General features: G+C 41.2%; 1 protein-coding gene across 1 annotated transcript in view; it reads right to left on the bottom strand.

Moving 5' to 3' along the window:
* The window catches only part of KCNH8 (potassium voltage-gated channel subfamily H member 8), a 495,092-nt gene that overhangs the window by 21,021 nt on the left and 454,533 nt on the right, over positions 1–19,538 (bottom strand). The gene's annotated exons all lie outside the window — the stretch shown is intronic.

The following is a 19,538-nucleotide window of genomic DNA, read 5'->3' as shown; positions in this document are numbered from 1 at the left end:
GGCGACTCTGTCAGTGTGTCTCAGCTGAGCCAATGGTCAATGAAAAGATAAAATGATGACACACTAATTCAGAAGACAAAAGAATGATTTGCCACAGGGTAGACTCATGCAAGGCAATGGCAAGCCACTCCAGTACTCTTGCCTAGAAAATCCCGTGGATGGAGCAGCCTGGTAGGCTGCAGTCCGTGGGGTTGCTAAGGGTCGGACACGACTGAGCGACTTTACTTTCACTTTTCACTTTCACACATTGGAGAAGGAAATGGCAACCCACTCCAGTGTTCTTGCCTGGAGAATCCCAGGGACGGGGGAGCCTGGTGGGCTTCCGTCTATGGGGTCACACAGAGTCGGACACGACTGAAGTGACTTAGCAGCAGCAGCAGACTCATGCAGGCTTTCTACTGTGAATTACTGATAGAACTCTGGGTTGTCACAGCCATCTAGAAATGTAGTGAAACAACTCTCTTTAAATTGAAGTATTATTGGTTTATAATATGTTTATTTCAGATGTACAGCAAAGTGATTCAGTTTTATATACATAAATGCATATACCTGAAATTATTGCTGTACACCTGAAATAAACACATACATATATACACTTGAATATGCATATTCAAATTATACATATGAATTTTTTCAGACTCTTTTCCATTATAAGTTATTATAAGATATTGAACACAGCAGGTCCTTGTTGCTTATCTAAGTAAAGCAACTCTTAATTCAAGAATGACCTGTTATTACAATTCTATTTATTTCAGTGAGAGAGACTTCACTGATCTAGTGACTTTCTCAAATACAACCTAGAAAACATCTGAGATTCTCTCTCTGTTTTCAGCAGAAACTATTTCATATCTGTATCTGTTTACTTGGATATTGTATGACACATTTGATTGGGGATATACTGGCATTTAACCTTAACCAAAAGGAAAGAGGAAATGAAAGTCCCCTATCTGGATGCTGTGTACTTCCCAGTATCCAGTTTTTTGTTACTCCTAGAGAACAGAGAAGATTATACTTTTTATCTCTTGAAATTAATTTCATCCATGGATTTAATTCTGGTTAATGAAACGTAAACAAAAATGCTGTGCATATCTTCTGAGCCAGGATAATCATCTCTGCTCCCCTCTTCAAATGGAACATAGTTAATCAATGACAACCCAGGCAGTGGCCTCCACTCCTGATAACTAGCATAAGGCATCTTGCTTGAACGAGGAATAAATGTGAACCAATGAGATCTGGAGTTTGTCTGTTACATCAGTATACTTTACTCTGTAACACTGCCTATTTGAGAATGGTGGAACTCTGATATTTCAGAAAATGAGAAAAGAAAAGTGAAAAGATATTGATGTTACAAAACACAATTTGAAACTGGACGTATAGTTTTTATGACTATTACAAAATCATCCTTTAAAGCCTTGGGACAACACTGGACCTATGGAGATCACTGGAATAGCTATTTTTAAAGAACATAATCTATGATTCAATTATGAAATATGATGCAAACACAGCCTTGTCTCAAAGAAGATGCTTTTCTGTTGGTCTCCATAGCAACAAGAGCTTGGCCTCTAACAGGCCAGAGGCCAAGTTACTATGAAGAGACTTCTCAAATCTCTCCTAATGTCACAAGCCAATTCATTGCAATAAAATCTCTCTCTCTCTTTGTTAATACACGTTTATATCCTGCTTTGGGCAACATACGAAACGTACATCGCTTCATGGATCATAGCCTTGAAATGGAAAAGGGCTTGTGTAACTCAGTGAAGTTACAAGCCACGCAGTGCAGGGCCACCCAAGGTGAAGGGGTCAGAGTGGAGAGTTCTGACAAAACGTGGTCCACTGGAGAAGGACATGGCAAATCGCTCCAGTATCCTTATCTGGAAAACCCCTGGACAGTATGAAAAAACAAAAAGACACGACACTAAAAGATGAGTCTCCCAGGTTGGAAGATGCTACTGGGGAAGAGCTGGTGGCAATTACTAACAGCTCCAGAAAAAATAAAATGGCTGGGCCAAGGTGGAGATGACGCTCAGCTGTGGATGTTATCTGGTAGTAAAAGCAAAGTCTGATGCTGTAAAGAACAATATTGCATAGGAACCTGGGATGTTAGGTCAATGAATCAAGGTAAATTGGACGTGGTCAAACAGGAAATGGCAAGAGTGAACATCAACATCTCAGGAATCACTGAGCTATTAATAAAATGGATGGGATGGACAAATTTAATTCAGATGACCACTATATGTACTACTGTGGGCAAGAATTCCTTAGAAGAAATGGAGTAGCCCTCACAGTCAACAAAAGGTCTGAAATTGCACCCAAATACTTGGGTGCAATCTCAAAAACGCCAGAATGATCTCCAGTTATTTCCAAGGCAAACCACTCAACGTCACAGTAATCCAGGTCTGTGCCCCGACCATCAACGCTGAAGAAGCTGAAGTTGACTGGCTCTATGAAGACCTACCCGCCTTCTAGAACTAACACCAAAAACGTGTTCTTTCATCACAGAGGACTGGCATGCAAAGGAGAGAGTCAAGAGACACCCAGAACAGCAGGCACGCTTGGTCTTGGAGTACAAAATGAAGCAGGCGACGGCTAACAGAGTTTATACAAGAGAGCAACTGGTCACAGCACATACTTTTTAAACAAGCCAAGAGACAACTCTGCACATGAACATCACCAGATGGTCAATATCAAAGTCAGATTGATTATGTTCTTTGCACCAGAAGATGGAGAAGCACTATATAGTCAGCAAAAACAAGACCTGGAGCTAACTGACCTTCCCAGGTGGCACTAGCGGTAAAGAACCTGCCTGCCAGTACAAGAGACGTGAGACACTCAGGTTCGATTGCTGGGTCAGGAAGATCCCCTGGGGGATGCATGGCAACTCCCTCCACTCTTGCTTGAAGAATCCTGTGCACGGAGGATCCTGGTGGGCCACAGTCCACAGGGTCGCACAGAGTCGGACTTGACTGAAGTGACTTAGCACACACACATGAAGCTAACTGTGTGTTAGATCATGAGCTCCTTATTGCAAAATTTAGCCTTAAATTGAAAAAGTTGGGAAAAGCACTAAGCCATTCAGGTATGACCTAAATCAATTCCTTTATGGTTATATAGTAGAGGTGACAAATAGATTCAAAGGATTAGATCTGATAGAGTGCCTAAAGAACTACAGACAGGGCTCATAACATTGTATAGTAGGCAGTGATCAAAACCATCCCAAAGAAAAAGACAGGCAGGAAGGTAAAGTGGCTGTCTGAGGAGGCTTATAAATAGTTCAGGAAAGAAGAGAAGTGAAAGATACGGGAGAAAGGGAAAATATGCCCAACTGAATGGAGAGTTCCAGAGACGAGCGAGGAGAGGAAGAAGGCCTTTTCCAATAAAGAATGCCAAGAAACAGAGGAAAACAACAGAGAGGAAGAAGGCCTTCTCCAATAAGCAAAGCCAAGAAACAGAGGAAAACAATAGAACAGGAGAGACCAGAGATCTCTTCAAGAAAACTGGGAGTATCAAGGGAATATTTCAAGCAAAGATGAGCTCAATAAAAGACAGAAACAGTAGGACCTAACAGAAGCAGAAGAGATTTAGGAAGAGGTGCAAGAATACAAAGAACTGTACAGAAAGGTCTTAATGACCGTGTTAACCATGATGGTGTGATCACTCACCTACAGCTGGACATCATGGAGTGTGAAGTCAAGCAGGCCTTAGGAAGCATTACTATGAACAAGGCTAGTAGAGGTGATAGAATTCCAGCTGAGCTATTTCATATCCCAAAAGATGATGCTGTAAAATAGCACTCAATACGTCAACAAATTTTGAAAATGTAGCAGTGGCCATAGGACTGGAAAATGTCAGTTTTCACTCCAGTCCCAAACAAGGACTATACAAGGTCAGTTTTCACTTCAATCCCAAAGAAGGACAATGGCAAAGAGCGTTTCAGTTACTGTGTATTTGTGCTCATTTCAAATGCTAGCAAGGTTATGCCCAAACCCTTCAAGCTATGCTTCAGCAGTATGTGAACACAAGAACATCCAGATGTACAAGCCTGGGTTTTGAAGAGGCAGAGGAACCAGAGATCAAAACTGCCAACATATGTTGGACCAGGGAGAAAGAAAGGGAGTTCCATAAAAACATCTACTTCCACTTCATCGACTATGCTAAAGTCTCACTGTGTGGATCACAACAAGTTGTGGAAAATTGTTAAAGTGATGGAAGTACCAGACGGCCTTGTCTATCTCCTGAGAAACCTATATGCAGGTCAAGAAGCCACAGTTAGAACTGGACATGGAATAACTCATTGGTTCAAAATTGGGAAGGGAGTATGAAAATGCTGTTTATTGTCACCCTGCTTATTTAACTTCTATGCAGAGTACATCATGTGAAATGTCAGACTGGACGAATCACGAGCTGGAATCAAGATTACCAGGAGAAATATCAATAACCTCAGATATGCAGATGACACCACTATAATGGCAGAAAGCAAAGAGGAGCTAAAGAGCCTGTTGATGAGGGTGAAAGAGGAGAGTGAGAAAGTTGGCTTAAAATTCAACATTCAAAAAACTAAGATCATGGCATCTGGTCCCATCAGTCTCTTCCTGGCAAATAGATGGGGAAAAGTGGAAACAGTAGCAGGTTTTACTTTCTTGGGCTCCAAAATCACTGCTGCCATGAAATTAAAAGACACTTGCTTCTTGGAAGAAAAGTTACGACAAACCTAGATAGCTTATCAAAGAGCAGAGACATCACTCTGTCGAAAAAGGTGCATCTAGTCAAAGCTGTGGCTTTTCCAACAGTCACGTGTGGATATGAGAGCTGGACCACAGCAAAGAAGGAGCACCAAACAACCGGAGCTTTCAAGCTGCGGTGTCGAAAGGACCCCCGAGAGCCCCCTGGACTGCAAGGAGATAGAGCCAGTCCATCACCAAACAACCGAAGCTTTCAAACTGCGGTGTGGAAAAGACTCCCGAGAGCCCCCTGGACCGCAAGGAGATAGAGCCAGTCCATCACCAAACCGAAGCTTCCAAACTGCGGTGTGGAAAAGACCCCCGAGAGCCCCCTGGACCGCAAGGAGATAGAGCCAGTCCATCACCAAACAACCGAAGCTTCCAAACTGCGGTGTGGAAAAGACTCCTGAGAGCCCCTTGGACCGCAAGGAGATAGAGCCAGTCCATCACCAAACAACCGAAGCTTTCAAGCTGCGGTGCGGAAAAGACTCCCGAGAGCCCCCTGGACCGCAAGGAGACAGAGCCAGTCCATCACCAAACAACCGAAGCTTTCAAGCTGCGGTGTGGAAAAGACCCCGAAAGCCCCCTGGACCACAAGGAGATAGAACCAGTCTATCCTAAAGGAAATCACCCCTGAATATTCATTGCAAGGACAGATGCTGAAGTTCCAATACTTCAGCCAACTGATGCTAAGAGCCAACTCATTGGAAAAGACTCTGATGCTGGGAAAGACTGAAGGCAAAATGGGAAGGGGCAACAGAGGCTGAGATGGTTAGACAGCATCACGGACTCAAAGGACATGCATTTGAGCAAAGTCCGAGAGATCGTGGAGGACAGAGGTACCTGGTGTGCTACAGTTCATGGTGATGCAGGGTCAGACATGACTTAATAATTGGACAATAACAACAACAATCGAAAGGTACAAACCATCTCAGAAATCAGTTGGTAAAGACTTTTCTTGAAATGAACTTTGCTGCTGCTGCTAAGTCGCGTCACTTGTGTCCGACTCTGTGAGACCCCATAGATGGCAGCCCAACAGGCTCCTCTGTCCCTGGGATTCTCCAGGCAAGAGTCCTGGAGTGGGTTGCCATTTAAGCAGGTACAGAAGTAAAAATCAAGAATGTTTTGGGAGCATCAAAAAGAGACCTGAAATAAGAACAGGAATAAATCTTCATATATAAAATGGGGCAAAACCAAACTCAGAATAGCATAAGCTAAAAATGGTAGATAAGAATTTTGGATAACATCTGAAAGAGGCTTCTTCTTTAGTCCAGTGCTTTCCATTTTATTCCAAGTTATACTAATGGGAGACAAAATGTTAACAGTTATTTTGTTGTTAAAGTGATCCATAAGCAAATGCACTTCGCCAATATAGGCTAAAGATAGGTTATTGATAATGTAGTTTCTTTGCTGCAAGAATTCAGAGTCTTAGTATGCTAATGACAAGCGTGCATCTCTAAGAATATGAGTTAATTTTAAGTAAAATATACCAGATGTACTTAACCAAAGAGGGATTGTTCTCTAAGTTTTATTTTAAATCATCTGAAAAAGAACAAAAATGTTCAAGTATTATATATGCTTTTGGAATTATATAAAGTAAGTGAGGAAACTCCACTCCTTGGTCTGTGAATTCTATTTTATTAGGCAACCATGATAAGTGTTTTGAACATATTTTTAAAAAAAATATTTCATAACGTGAGAAGGTCACAGTTTGTAACTGAAAAAAGCAGAGAGATAAATATAAAATAAAAAGTAAAAAAAAAAAAAAAGAGGCAAATCAAGCTGTCTGTGCTCATGTCCATCTCTCTGTGACCCCGTGCCCTGGAGCTCACCAGGAGGCTCTTTACAGGAACTTTACAGGCAGGAATACTGAAGTGGGTTGCCATTTCCTATGCCAGGGGATCTTTCCTGACCCAGGGATCGAACCTGCGTCTTTTGGGTCTACCTGAATTGGCAGGTGGATTCGTTACCACTGAGCCAGCTCAGAAGACCAAATCAAACTATATAAATAATATCAAATATGAATGAATTAAGCCATCTGATCAAAATGTAAATACTTACAGACTGAATAAAAATAAACATTCATTTGTTAGCTGCCAGCAGAAGACACACATCGGATTCAAAGATATAAGTAGGCTGAAAGTAGATGGGTGAAAACAATATCATACAAACAACAACCACAAGAAAGCTGGAGGAGCTATATCAATGTGAGATAAAACTGATTAAAAATTTTATTAGTCATAAAGAAGAAATGTTTTGTAAGACAGGTGGTCAGTTTTATAGGAAATTATAAGTTATAGGAATTATATATTTCTAACAACAGAGCATTAAACACATGAAGCAAAAAAAAATCAGAATTGAAGGAAGAAATAGACAATCAGTAATAATAGTTGCAGATTACAGTATCTGACTTTTAATAATAAATAGAACAATTAGCAGATCAATAAAGAAATAGAAAACTTGAGCATAACAGACTTATATTCATAGACCTAACAGATATCTATAGAATATTCACCCAATAACAGTGTAATACACAGTCTTCTCAAGCACAAACAGAATATTCTCCATGTAAGACCATATGCTATGTCATTAAAGAAACCAAAATATATTTAATAGGATTAAAATCAAAGAAAGTGTCTTCTCCAGTTGAAATGAAATAAATTACTAATAAAGAAAAGAATTCTCAAGTACATGGACATTAAACCACACATTACTAAATAACAAATATTTCAAAAAATAAATCACAGGAGAAATTTAAAAATAATTTGATATAAATGAAAATGAGAATATACTAAAGTTTATGGGATATAGTTAAGCAGTGCTTAGGGATAAATTTATAGTAATGCCTATCAAAAAATAAGAAAGATCTAATACCAACTTCTACCTTAAGGCCCTGGTAAAAGAACAAACTAAACTTAAAGAAAGCAGAAAGAAGGAAATAACAAGGATGAGGGCAGAAAACAATAAAGATAGAGAACAGAAACGAAGAAAAATGATCAAAAGCAAAAGCTGCTTTTTTAAAAAAAAATAATCAACAAAATTGACAGAGTTTCATCCAGATAAAAAAGGAGATGACTGAAGTTACTAAAATCAGAAATGAAAGAGGAGAAACTGCCGCCAAATTACAGAAATGAAAAGAATCGTAAGGAACTACTTTGCCCATCGCTGGAAGGACTGATGCCAAAGCTGAAGCTGCAATACTTTGCCCATCATAGGCCAACAAATTAGATAACTTAGGGGGACTAAACAAACTTTAGGACACAAAGTAGCAAAACTAACTCAAGAAGGAATAAATATCTAAATGGAGATAGAAGTAAAGTGGTTAAACTAGTAATCAAAACACTCTCCACAAAGAGGAGTGCAGGACCAGATGGCTTCACTGGTGAATTATACCAGATCTTTAAGATTAATAGAAAATCTTCACGAACTCCATAAACATAGCAGAGGTGGGAATATTTCCCAACCTGTTCTATGAGACCAATATTACTCTGACACAAAAACCAGACAAAGATATCACAGAAAAAAGAAAACTGCAGACAAATAATTCATGCGTGTAGATGGCAAAAATTCTCAGCAAAATACTGGCAAACTGAATCCAGAAATATGTAAAAGGGATTCTACACCACGGCGAGAGGGATTCATTTTAGGAACGCAAGGTTAGTTCAGCATCCCCAAACCATTAATTAATGTAATACACTATCTCAGTAGCTGCTGCTGCTGCTGCTAAGTCGCTTCAGTTGTGTCTGACTCTGTGCGACCCCATCGATGGCAGCCCACCAGGCTCCTCTGGCCACAGGATTCTCCAGGCAAGAACACTGGAGTGGGTTGCCATTTCCTTCTCCCCCATCTCACTAGAATAAGGAACAAACCAAACAAACACATTGTCATCCAACAGGTGCAAGAAAAAGCATTTGACAAAATTTAACAATTATGGCAGAAAGTGAAGAGGAACTAAAAAGCCTCTTGATGAAAGTGAAAGAGGACAGTGATAAAGTTGGCTTAAAGCTCAACATTCAGAAAACTAAGATCATGGCATCTGGTTCCATCACTTCATGGCAAATAGATGGGGAAACAGTGGAAACAGTGTCAGACTTTATTTTTGGGGGCTCCAAAATCACTGCGGATGCTGATTGCAGCCATGATGACAAACCTAATAGCATATTAAAAAGCAGAGACATTACTTTGCCAACCAAGGTCCGTCTAGTCAAGGCTATGGTTTTTCCAGTCGTCATGTATGGATGTGAGAGTTGGACTGTGAAGAAAGCTGATCGCCAAAGAATTGATGCTTTTGAACTGTGGTGCTGGAGAAGACTCTTCGGAGTCCCTTGGACTGCAAGGAGATCCAACCAGTCCATTCTAAAGGAGATCAATCCTAGGTGTTCATTGGAAGCACTGATGCTAAAGCTGAAACTCCAATACTTTGGCCACCTCATGCGAAGAGTTGACTCACTGGAAAAGACTCTGATGCTGGGAAAGGTTGGGGGCGGGAGGAGAAGGGGACGACAGAGAATGAGATGGCTGGATGGCATCACCGACTCTGTGGACATGAGTTTGAGTGAACTCCGGGAGTTGGTGATGGACAGGGAGGCCTGGCGTGCTGTGATTCATGGGGTCGCGGAGAGTCGGACACGACTGAGCGACTGAACTGAACTGAACTGAACAATATGATAAAGACACTCAACAAATCAGGAACACAAAGATGCTTCCTCACCATGAAAAAGGGAACTTATGAAAAACCAGCAGTTAACGTCATATTCAATGGTGACAAACTGAAAGAGTTTCTTCCCAAGAGAAGGCACAAGACAGGGATATTTCTTTCCGTTTCTATTCAGTGTTGTACTGGAAGTTCTAGGCAAGGCAATTAGGGAAGAAAAGTTAATATAAGGTGTTTAAATTGGGAAGGAAGAAATAAAAGCATCTCTATTTCTAGAAGGCATGATCTTATATAAAAGTTTTCTAAAAAATTCACCCCTAAATTATTAGAACTATTTAAGAAGCTTGGTAAGGTTGGAGGATACAAGATGAGCATGGAAAAATCAGGTGTATTTCTGTGCACTATGAACAACCCAAAAACAAGAAAACAATTTTATTAACAATAGCATCAAAAATAATAGAACTCTTAGGAATACATTTAACCAAGGATATCTGTACACTAAGAACTACTGTTGAAAAATTAAATACTGTTAAAAGAAATTTTAAAAGATATGGATAGACATATAGATCAATAGAAGAGAACTGAGATTTCAGAAATAAACCCTAATATCAATGGCAAGTGTCTCACAGGTGTGCTAAGATGCTTCAATGGCGAAAAACTGTTTTGTTTTTTTTTACAAATGGTGATGTGATAACTGGACATCCACACAAAAAAATTAAATAAAATTTGGCCCATTCATCAACCACATGGAGAAGGAAATGGCAACCCAGTCCAGTATTCTTGCCTGGAGATTCCCATGGACAGAGGAGCCTGGTGAGCTACAGTCCATGGCGTCAGAAAGAGTCAGACACGACCAAAGCAACTTAACACACACACACACAACCATATACAAAAATTAACTCGAAACAGATCAAAGACCCAAATGTAAGAGCTCATACTATGAAACTCTTAGAAGAAAATAGAGGAATACATCTTCATGACCCTGGAATAGGCAATGGGTTCTTAGATGTTACCTCAAAATCACAAAGAACGAAACAAAACAAAACCCAGATAAAATGGATATCACCAAAATCAATACTTTGTGCTTTGTAGAAAAACGTTAAGAAAATGAAAGGACAACTTAAAGAATGGGAGAAGAAAACTGTACATAACTTGTTATCTAGAATATATAAAGAACACTCCCAAGTCAACAATAAATAGACAAACTAGCTTTAAAATGGGTAGATATATAAACTGACAGTTCTCCAAATACATGCAAATGGCCAGTAAGCACATGAAAATATGCCCAGCATTATCAGCTCTCAGGGAGATGCAATTGAAAACCACATGAGGTACCACCTCACACACACAAGAGTGGTCATAACAAAAGAAAATCAGATAAATAAAAATTGTGAGCAACTGGAGAGCTTGGGATCTTCATATGCTGCTAAATGCACAGTGCGTCTGCCGCTCTGGGGAAGTCTGGCGGCTGCTCAGTGTTACACAGAGTTAGCAGCAATTCTTCCTTCCTCGAGAGAAATTAAAACACATGCACACAAAGTCAGAGAGAGAAAACTGCCGTACGTTAACGCGTACATATGGAATCTAGAAAAATGGTGTTGAGGAACCTGTTTGCAGGACAGGCGCAGAGACGCAGATGTGGACACAGCAGGGGAAGGAGAGTGTGGGGTGAGCCGAGAGAGCAGCACCGACTCACACACACGGCCCCGTGCTCCCGTGCGAAGCAGACGGCCAGTGGGCAGCTGCTCTTAGCACAGGGAGCTCAGCCCGGTGCTCTGGGATGACCCAGATGGGGAGACGGGGCGTGGGAGGGAGCCCCCGGAGGGAGGTACGACGAGTGACAGCTGATTCCTGTTGTTGTACAGTAGAAACCAACACAGCATTGTAAAGCAACTCTCCTCCAACTAAAAATAAAAAACAGCGTATTCAATGGACTACCCATCATACTGTGATGACCATCTGTTCCTGGTTGAAATCACTCGGGGCAGACACGGAGAAATAAAATACTTTCGCACATGCTTTTCTTTTAAAGTCCACACAAAACTTTTTCTGAGTGTTTTATGAATGTTCATAGCATCATTATTCTTATTGCCAAAGAGTGGGCACGCCACAAATGCCCATCTAGTGATGAATGAATAAATAAAATGTGGAATATTTATACAATGAGACCTATTATTTGGCAATGAAAAGGAATAAAGTACCGGCATGCCACAATGTGAGATGAAAATAGCAACAACATGCTCATTGGAAAAAGCCAGTCACAGGGGCCACACTGTACGATCTACATGAAATGTCCCGAGTAGGCACGTGTAGGCGCGGGGTGCAGGTCAGCGGTTGCATGGGGCTGAGGGGGGGCAGCCACTGGTGTCGGCTGAGTGGTGCAGACTTTCTTTGTAGGGTAACGAAACGTTCGAAAACTTATCATGGTGATGCATGCACGAGTCTAGGAATATACTAAAAGGCCTTGAGTTTTACACTTTAATTAGTTAATTAATTTAGGCTACACTGCACAGCATGCAGGATTTCAGTTCCCCAACCAGGGACTGGACCTGTGTCCCCTGCAGGGGAAGCACGGACCACCAGGGACGTCTTAGGTTGTAACTTTAAGTGGATGAATTCTACGATATGTTAATCATATCTCAATCAAGTTGTTTCAAACCTGGAGTTATAAAAAGTATGAGAAGCCAGACTTCTGTCTCAAAAAAGTCCATATAAATCGTTTCTACAAAGCTCACTGTTTTTGCTTCAGTTCAGTTCAGTCACTCAGTCGTGTCTGACTCTGCGACCCCATGAATCACAGCACGCCAGGCCTCCCTGTCCATCACCAACTCCCAGAGTCCACCCAAACTCATGTCCATCGAGTCGGTGATGCCAGCCATCTCATCCTCTGACGTCCCCTTCTTCTCCCACCTTCAATCTTTCCCAGCTTCAGGGTCTTTCCCAATGAGTCGGTTCATCACATCAGGTGGCCATAGTATTGGAGTTTCAGCTTTAGCATCAGTCCTTCCAATGAACACCCAGGATTGATCTTCTTTAGGATGGACTGGTTGGATCTCCTTGCAGTCCAAGGGACTCTGAAGAGTCTTCTCCAGCACCACAGTTCAAAAGCATCAATTCTTCTGCAATCAGCTTTCTTCACAGTCCAACTCTCACATCCATACATGACCACAGGAAAAACCATAGCCTTGACTAGATGGAACTTTGTTGGCAAAGTAATGTCTCTGCTTTTTAATATGCTGTCTAGTTTGGTCATAAGTTTTCTTTCAAGGAGCAAGTGTCTTTTAATTTTATGGCTGCAATTACCATCTGCAGTGATTTTGGAGCTCCCCCCAAAATAAAGTTTCTTTTATTTAGGCACATATATATTTCATTCTTCTTAATTTAGTTAAAGCTCAAGTTGCCTTAAAATGGCCCAATATTAACTGGCTTCTTTATGTACCTACAAGAAAAATGCTAAAAAGTGGCAAGTTAGAGCATTCTAGCCAAGCTGCACTCTGCTAAGGATGATTTAACAAGGCACCACATTTTCTCACTTTGCAAATGAAGATTTGACTGCGGTCATCTTTCTGTTAAGTTTGGCAGGTTGTTTTCTGCCTAGTTTTATCATCATTTTGCTGTTCATATGTTCAGTGTAATGCCAAGTAACGGTCAAGCACTATTAACTGGCACACTGGCTCTCTTTGCCCTTCAATCTTTAAGTGTTACAGAATAAGTGTTCTTTACAGTAAATCAGTGACACCATTACCTCAAACTGTTTAGCTAAAGTAAGATGCATTGAAATGTAATTTTTTTTGCCCTATCACGTTCAATACTAATGTGATAGTGAGCATCTTCATAGCAAAAGGAAATCCCAGGTGAAAGCAGTAATTTTCATAATCAAGTATGTTTCCCTTAATTCATTTCATCTTACTCCAGCAGCACTGGCGAGTTCTCCCGTCACTCTGCACGGGGCACTGTTGGGCAGCAGGGGGGTCTAACTTGAGTCACATTTGTTGCCTAGAAGCGTGACCTTGCATGAGGAAGGAATGGCCCTCTGAGCATTTCCTAAAGGAAGACGCCGCGTCTGGCGCTTTACATAGAGTCTGAAGTCCTTACAACCCTCCCCTCTGACAGGCTGCATTGTTAATGTTTAGTGGATGGCAGAGCTGAACGTAGGGAAGGTGAACACTTTGCTGAAGTCACAGAGCTAGTCCATGAATAGGGATCTAGATACGGTTCTCACTCCAAACGTTGCCCCTTTCGCTCTGTCGTGTTTGATGCGTTACTCCTGCTGGGGTGAGGCAAGCAGCTTCTCTTGGTAGGCCTGGCTGTGGAGTTTTTCTGGGTCACCCAGATTTCAGAGATGAGGAAGCCTTCTGAGCCTTACCTACAAACATTTTCAGAAGCAGAGCATTCGACTGACACGGCCCCGGCCACCCGCCATGGTGTTTTGTTGTTATTTTTAAACAATTTTCTTAGCATGTCACCATTTCACCACTGCAAAGCAATGGCAATGTTTTCAAAAGCATTGTAACATCAGCAGCTGTCTTACATCTCTTAAGCTCTCTAAACGGTACTGTGAATGTAGGTTATTACCAAGAGTTTTCCTTTCCTTATTTTAGTGCTGTCTTTAGTCAGTTGATTATGAACTCTACACATCAATGAACAATTTCTTTATATCTGAAATGTTTGAGCAAATATCAGAATGGGGATCGCACGATGCCCTCTGGGTTACACACTGTCAAATATGGCTCACCTAGATTGAGGGGGTCCCCTTTGGGTTGCAGAGTTATTGTCATGCAGTGCCTCCTACCATTTATTATTAATTCTTCTCCTGCTTAATCCTAACCAAAAGAATAGAATAAAGAAAGAAGAGAGCAATCAAATGATCACATATGTGAGTAGCAAGAAGTAGGTGAAATGGAAAAATTAGTCTTGGCCTTTGAAAGACAGATATTTTTTTTGGCTATATAAACATTACTTTGTAGAAACTATGGGGAAAAGACAAGTAGGTGGTTCAGTTCAGTTCAGTTGCTCAGTTGTGTCCGACTCTCCGCGACCCCATGAATCACAGCACGCCAGGCCTCCCTGTCCATCACCAACTCCCGGAGTTCACTCAAACTCATGTCCATCGAGTTGGTGATGCCATCCAGCCATCTCATTCTCTGTCGTCCCCGTCTCCTCCTGCCTGCAATCCCTCCTAGCATCAGAGTCTTTTCCAGTGAATCAACTCGTCGCATGAGGTGGCCAAAGTATTGGAATTTCAGCTTTAGCATCAGTCCTTCCAATGAACACCCAGGATTGATCTCCTTTAGGATGGACTGTTTGGATCTCTTTGCAGTCCAAGGGACTCTCAAGAGTCTTCTCCAGCACCACAATTCAAAAGCAGCAAATCTTCAGCGCTCAGCTTTCTTCACAGTCCAACTCTCACATTCATACAAGACCACTGGAAAAACCATAGCCTGGACTAGACGGACCTTTCTTGGCAAAGTAAAGTCTCTGCTTTTTAATGTACTATCTAGGTTGGTCATAACTTTCCTTCCAAGGAGTAAGCGTCTTTTAATTTCATGGCTGCAATCAGCATCTGCAGTGATTTTGGAGCCCAAAAATATAAAGTCTGACACTGTTTCCACTGTTTCCCCATCTATTTCCCATGAAGTGATGGGACCAGATGGCATGATCTTAGTTTTCTGAATGTTGAGCTTTAAGCCAATGTTTTCACTCTCCTCTTTCACTTTCATCAAGAGGCCTTTGAGTTCCTCTTCACTTTCTGCCATAAGGGTGGTGTCATCTGCATATCTGAGATTATTGATATTTCTCCCAGCAATCTTGATTCCAGCTTGTGCTTCTTCCAGCCCAGCGTTCCTCATGATGTACTCTGCATATAAGTTAAATAAGCAGGGTGACAATATACAACCTTGACGTATTCCTTTTCCTATTTGGAACCAGTCTGTTGTTCCTTGCCCAGTTCTAACTGTTGCTTCCTGACCTGGATACAAGTTTCTCAAGAGGCAGGTCAGGTGGTCTGGTATTCCCATCTCTTTCAGAATTTTCCACAGTTTATTGTGATCCACATAGTTAAAGGCTTTGGCATAGTCAATAAAGCAGAAATAGATGTTTTTCTGGAACTCTTTTGTTTTTTCAATGATCCAGCGGATATTGGCAATTTGATCTCTGGTTCCTCTGCCTTTTCTAAAACCTGCTTGAACATCTGGAAGTTCATGGCTGACGTATTGCTGAAGCCTGGCTTGGAGAATTTTGAGCATTACTTAACTAGCGTGTGAGATGAGTGCAATTGTGTGGTAGTTTGAGCATTCTTTGGCATTGCCTTTCTTTGGGATTGGAATGAAAACTGACCTTTTCCAGTCCTGTGGCCACTGCTGAGTTTTCCAAATTTGCTGGCATATTGAGTGCAGCACTTCCACAGGACCATCTTTAAGATTTGAAAGAGCTCAACTGCAATTCCATCACCTCCACTAGTTTTGTTCGTAGTGATGTTTCTTAAGGCCCACTTGACTTCACATTCCAGGATGTCTGACTCTAGGTGAGTGATCACACCACTGTGATTATCTGGGTCGTGAAGCTCTTTTTTGTACAGTTCTTCTGTGTATTCTTGCCACCTCTTCTTAATATCTTCTGCTTCTGTTAGGTCCATACCATTTCTGTCCTTTATCGAGCCCATCTTTGCATGAAATGTTCCCTTGGAATCTCTAATTTTCTTGAAGAGATCTCTAGTCTTTCCTATTCTTTGTTTTCCTCTATTTCTTTGCATTGATCGCTGATATAGGCTTTCTTATCGCTCCTTGCTATTCTTTGGAACTCTGCATTCAGATGCTTATATCTTTCCTTTTCTCCTTTGCTTCTCGCTTCTCTTCTTTTCACAGCTATTTGTAAGGCCTCCTCAGACAGCCATTTTGCTTTGTTGCCTTTCTTTCCAATGGGGATGGTCTTGGTCCCTGTCTCCTGTACAACGTCACGAACCTCCGTCCAGAGTTCATCAGGCACTCTATCTATCAGATCTAGTCCCTTAAATCTATTCCTCACTTCCACTGTATAATCATAAGGGATTTGATTTAGGTCATATCTGAATGGTCTACTGGTTTTCCCTACTTTCTTCAATTTAAGTCTGAATTTGGCAATAAGGAGTTCATGATCTGAGCCACAGTCAGCTCCTGGTCTTGTTTTTGCTAACTGTATACAGCTTCTCCATCTTTGGCTGCAAGAATATAATCAATCTGATTTCGGTATTGACCATTTGGTGATGTCCATGTGTAGAGTCTTCTCTTGTGTTGTTGGAAGAGGGTGTTTACTATGACCAGTGCATTCTCTTGGCAAAACTCTATTAGCCTTTGCCCTGCTTCATTCCGTGCTCCAAGGCCAAATTTGCCTGTTACTCCAGGTGTTTTTTGACTTCCTACTTTTGCATTCCAGTCCCCTATAATGTAAAAGGCATCTTTTTTGGGTGTTAGTTCTAAAAGGTCTCATAGGTCTTCATAGAAGCATTCAACTTCAGCTTTTTCAGCGTTACTGGTTGGGCATAGGCTTGGGTCACCATGATATTGAATGGTTTGCATTGGAAACGAATAGAGACAATTCTGTCACTTCTGAGATTGCATCCAAGTACTGCATTTCAGATTCTTTTGTTGACCACGGTGGCTACTCTATTTCTTCTAGGGGATTCCTGCCCACAGGAGTAGATATAATGGTCATCTTAGTTAAATTCACCCATTCCAGTCCATTTTAGTTCGCTGATTCCTAGAATGTCTACGTTCACTCTTGCCATCTCCTGTTTGACCACTTCCAATTTGCCTTGATTCATGGACCTAACATTCCAGGTTCCTATGCAATATTGCTCTTTACAGCACCGGGCCTTGCTTCTATCACCTGTCACATCCACAACCAGGTATTGTTTTTGCTTTGGCTCCATCCCTTCATTCTTTCTGGAGTTATTTCTCCACTGATCTCCAGTAGCATATTGGGCACCTACTGACCTGGGGAATTCCTCTTTCAGTATCCTATCATTTTGCCTTTTCATACTGTTCATGGGGTTCTCAAGGCAAGAATACTGAAGTGGTTTGCAATTCCCTTCTCCAGTGGATCACATTCTGGTAGGTGGTTGTGGCTGCTGCTGCTAAGTCGCTTCAGTTGTGTCCGACTCTGTGCGACCCCATAGACGGCAGCCCACCAGGCTGTCCCGTCCCTGGGATTCTTCAGGCAAGAACACTGGAGTGGGTTGCCATTTGGGGGTAATTTTACAGTTTGAAGTCAGTTCGTATTTTAATCCTGTCTTAGTGAGTTTTAATATACTACCTAAAGGGTCAAGACTATGTACAAATTAAATTATGTGTGAAAAATAAGGTCTTTTTTACTTATGCTTCGACTATGAAGAAATCAGATATTTTCAACTAAGGAAAAACTAATTCTTTAGGGAAGGAATACACTGACACTTATCTTGCCCTTTTTACTTCAATATATGACAAGATAACACGATTTATATCTTTTCACTAGAAAAGCTGTCATGAATGCAGAATCACACAGGGGAAATATTTTGTTTTCCAAATGGTTATCTGTTTTAATGCATCTATCACTGACTCACATTCTGAAAGGAAAGGCATACAGTGTACGGATTTTCAGGTGTAACTTGGAAAAATCATCAACATTCCAAAGGGTGAAGGTACACACTTTTTTCCCCAAACTAATCACTAACTCCTGTAGCTGAGCTAAGATATTGGTCAACCCATTCTTACAGCCACTAGATAATGTCCTCAAATGTGAGAAAAAATGATTCAGATGGGTGATTTTATCTGATGACAATATCTTAAAGGAAATTGTTTTGTAAAAAGCTGATGTACAAACAAACAAACAAAAAAACCCCCACCAATTAAAAAAAACTCCACAACAATAAAGTGCTCTTAAACCAAACACACACACACACATACACACACACACAAAGTTGATGTCCAGGTCTCTAACAGAGTGTTTAGCTTGTTTTGGTCTCTTGGTGTATTTTCAATAAAAGGTTTTTTGGGTGATCCCGCATATGGCCAAGTCCTTACAGTTAAACGAGTTCCAATCCAGTGAGTGTTTCTGTTCCTAACTTGTTAATCTGCACTTTGGCCTCTTACTTCTTGTTGGCAACAATCTCACCTCCAGAGAGCGCACTCAGCAGAGAAGGCAGTAAGACCCACATCTTCACTGAGCTGATGGAACATGGGAACAGGAACCTTTGCACGTTATGACAAGACGCCCAGTTTTCCATGGTTACAGAGAATTGGAAACCAGTTACGTTTATATGAATTTCACTTTTCTCAGATCCCATCAACACCATCAGTTGGCTACGTTTTCTGCCAGGATCTCATCAGAGAATCTACCACTTCAGCCCGGTTACCCTGTCTGTGCCTGCTCAGGGTATTTGACCTAGGTCTACCCTGAAGGTCGTCACAAACAATTGGGTCTTCCTGCATTTTCCTATTTGAAGGATCTTTCTAGTCTCTCCTGCAGCTAAACCTGCAGGTAATCCCTCAGAAGCCATCTATTCTCGTCTCATGGAAGAACAATTCTGAGTTGCCCTACACAAGCTCTCAGTGCCCCCACCCCAGCAGAAAGGAGCCCCAACTGCCTACAGAGTCGATTATCTCATTAACACCCCCTGATTCACTTGCCTTCCTTTCTTCCTGTCTTATTCCGCTACTCCTTCCTCCTGCTTCCCAGATCACCTCCCAGAGAAAGTATCTGCATGCAAATCATTGTCTCAAAATCTTTTCTTAAAATTAATTATATTGGGGGGCACCCAAATGAAGAGAGTGATTCAGAAATTACCTTCTCTTTTTATATGAAATATCCAGAAAAGACAAACTTATAGAAACGGAAAGTAGACAAGTGGTTGCCCAGGACTGGATGGGAACAGGAATTAATCATGAATGGGTGTAGGAGATCTTGTTAGGTTGATAAAAAACATTCTAAAACTCACACGGGCATGGTTGAATCACTCAATAAAGCTGCTAAAAATGATTAAATGAGTGCATTTTATAAGATGTACAATATACCTAAATAAAATAGTTTTTAAAATTACCTTATTTTATACAAAGAGATGGTAAGATCTAGGGAGCTAAAGTGCTTAAAGTTATACAGCAAATGCAGGCTAGAGAAAAGAACAGTTTCAGGCCATTGGATTACTCTGATTCATT

This window comes from Moschus berezovskii, chromosome 1 (genome assembly GCF_049115385.1).
Source record: "Moschus berezovskii isolate FMDL1 chromosome 1, NW_MosBer_1.0, whole genome shotgun sequence".
In the NCBI taxonomy this organism is placed as follows: domain Eukaryota; kingdom Metazoa; phylum Chordata; class Mammalia; order Artiodactyla; family Moschidae; genus Moschus; species Moschus berezovskii.
Note: the sequence above shows the minus strand (reverse complement) of the source record. Positions and strands in the feature narration are given on the sequence as shown.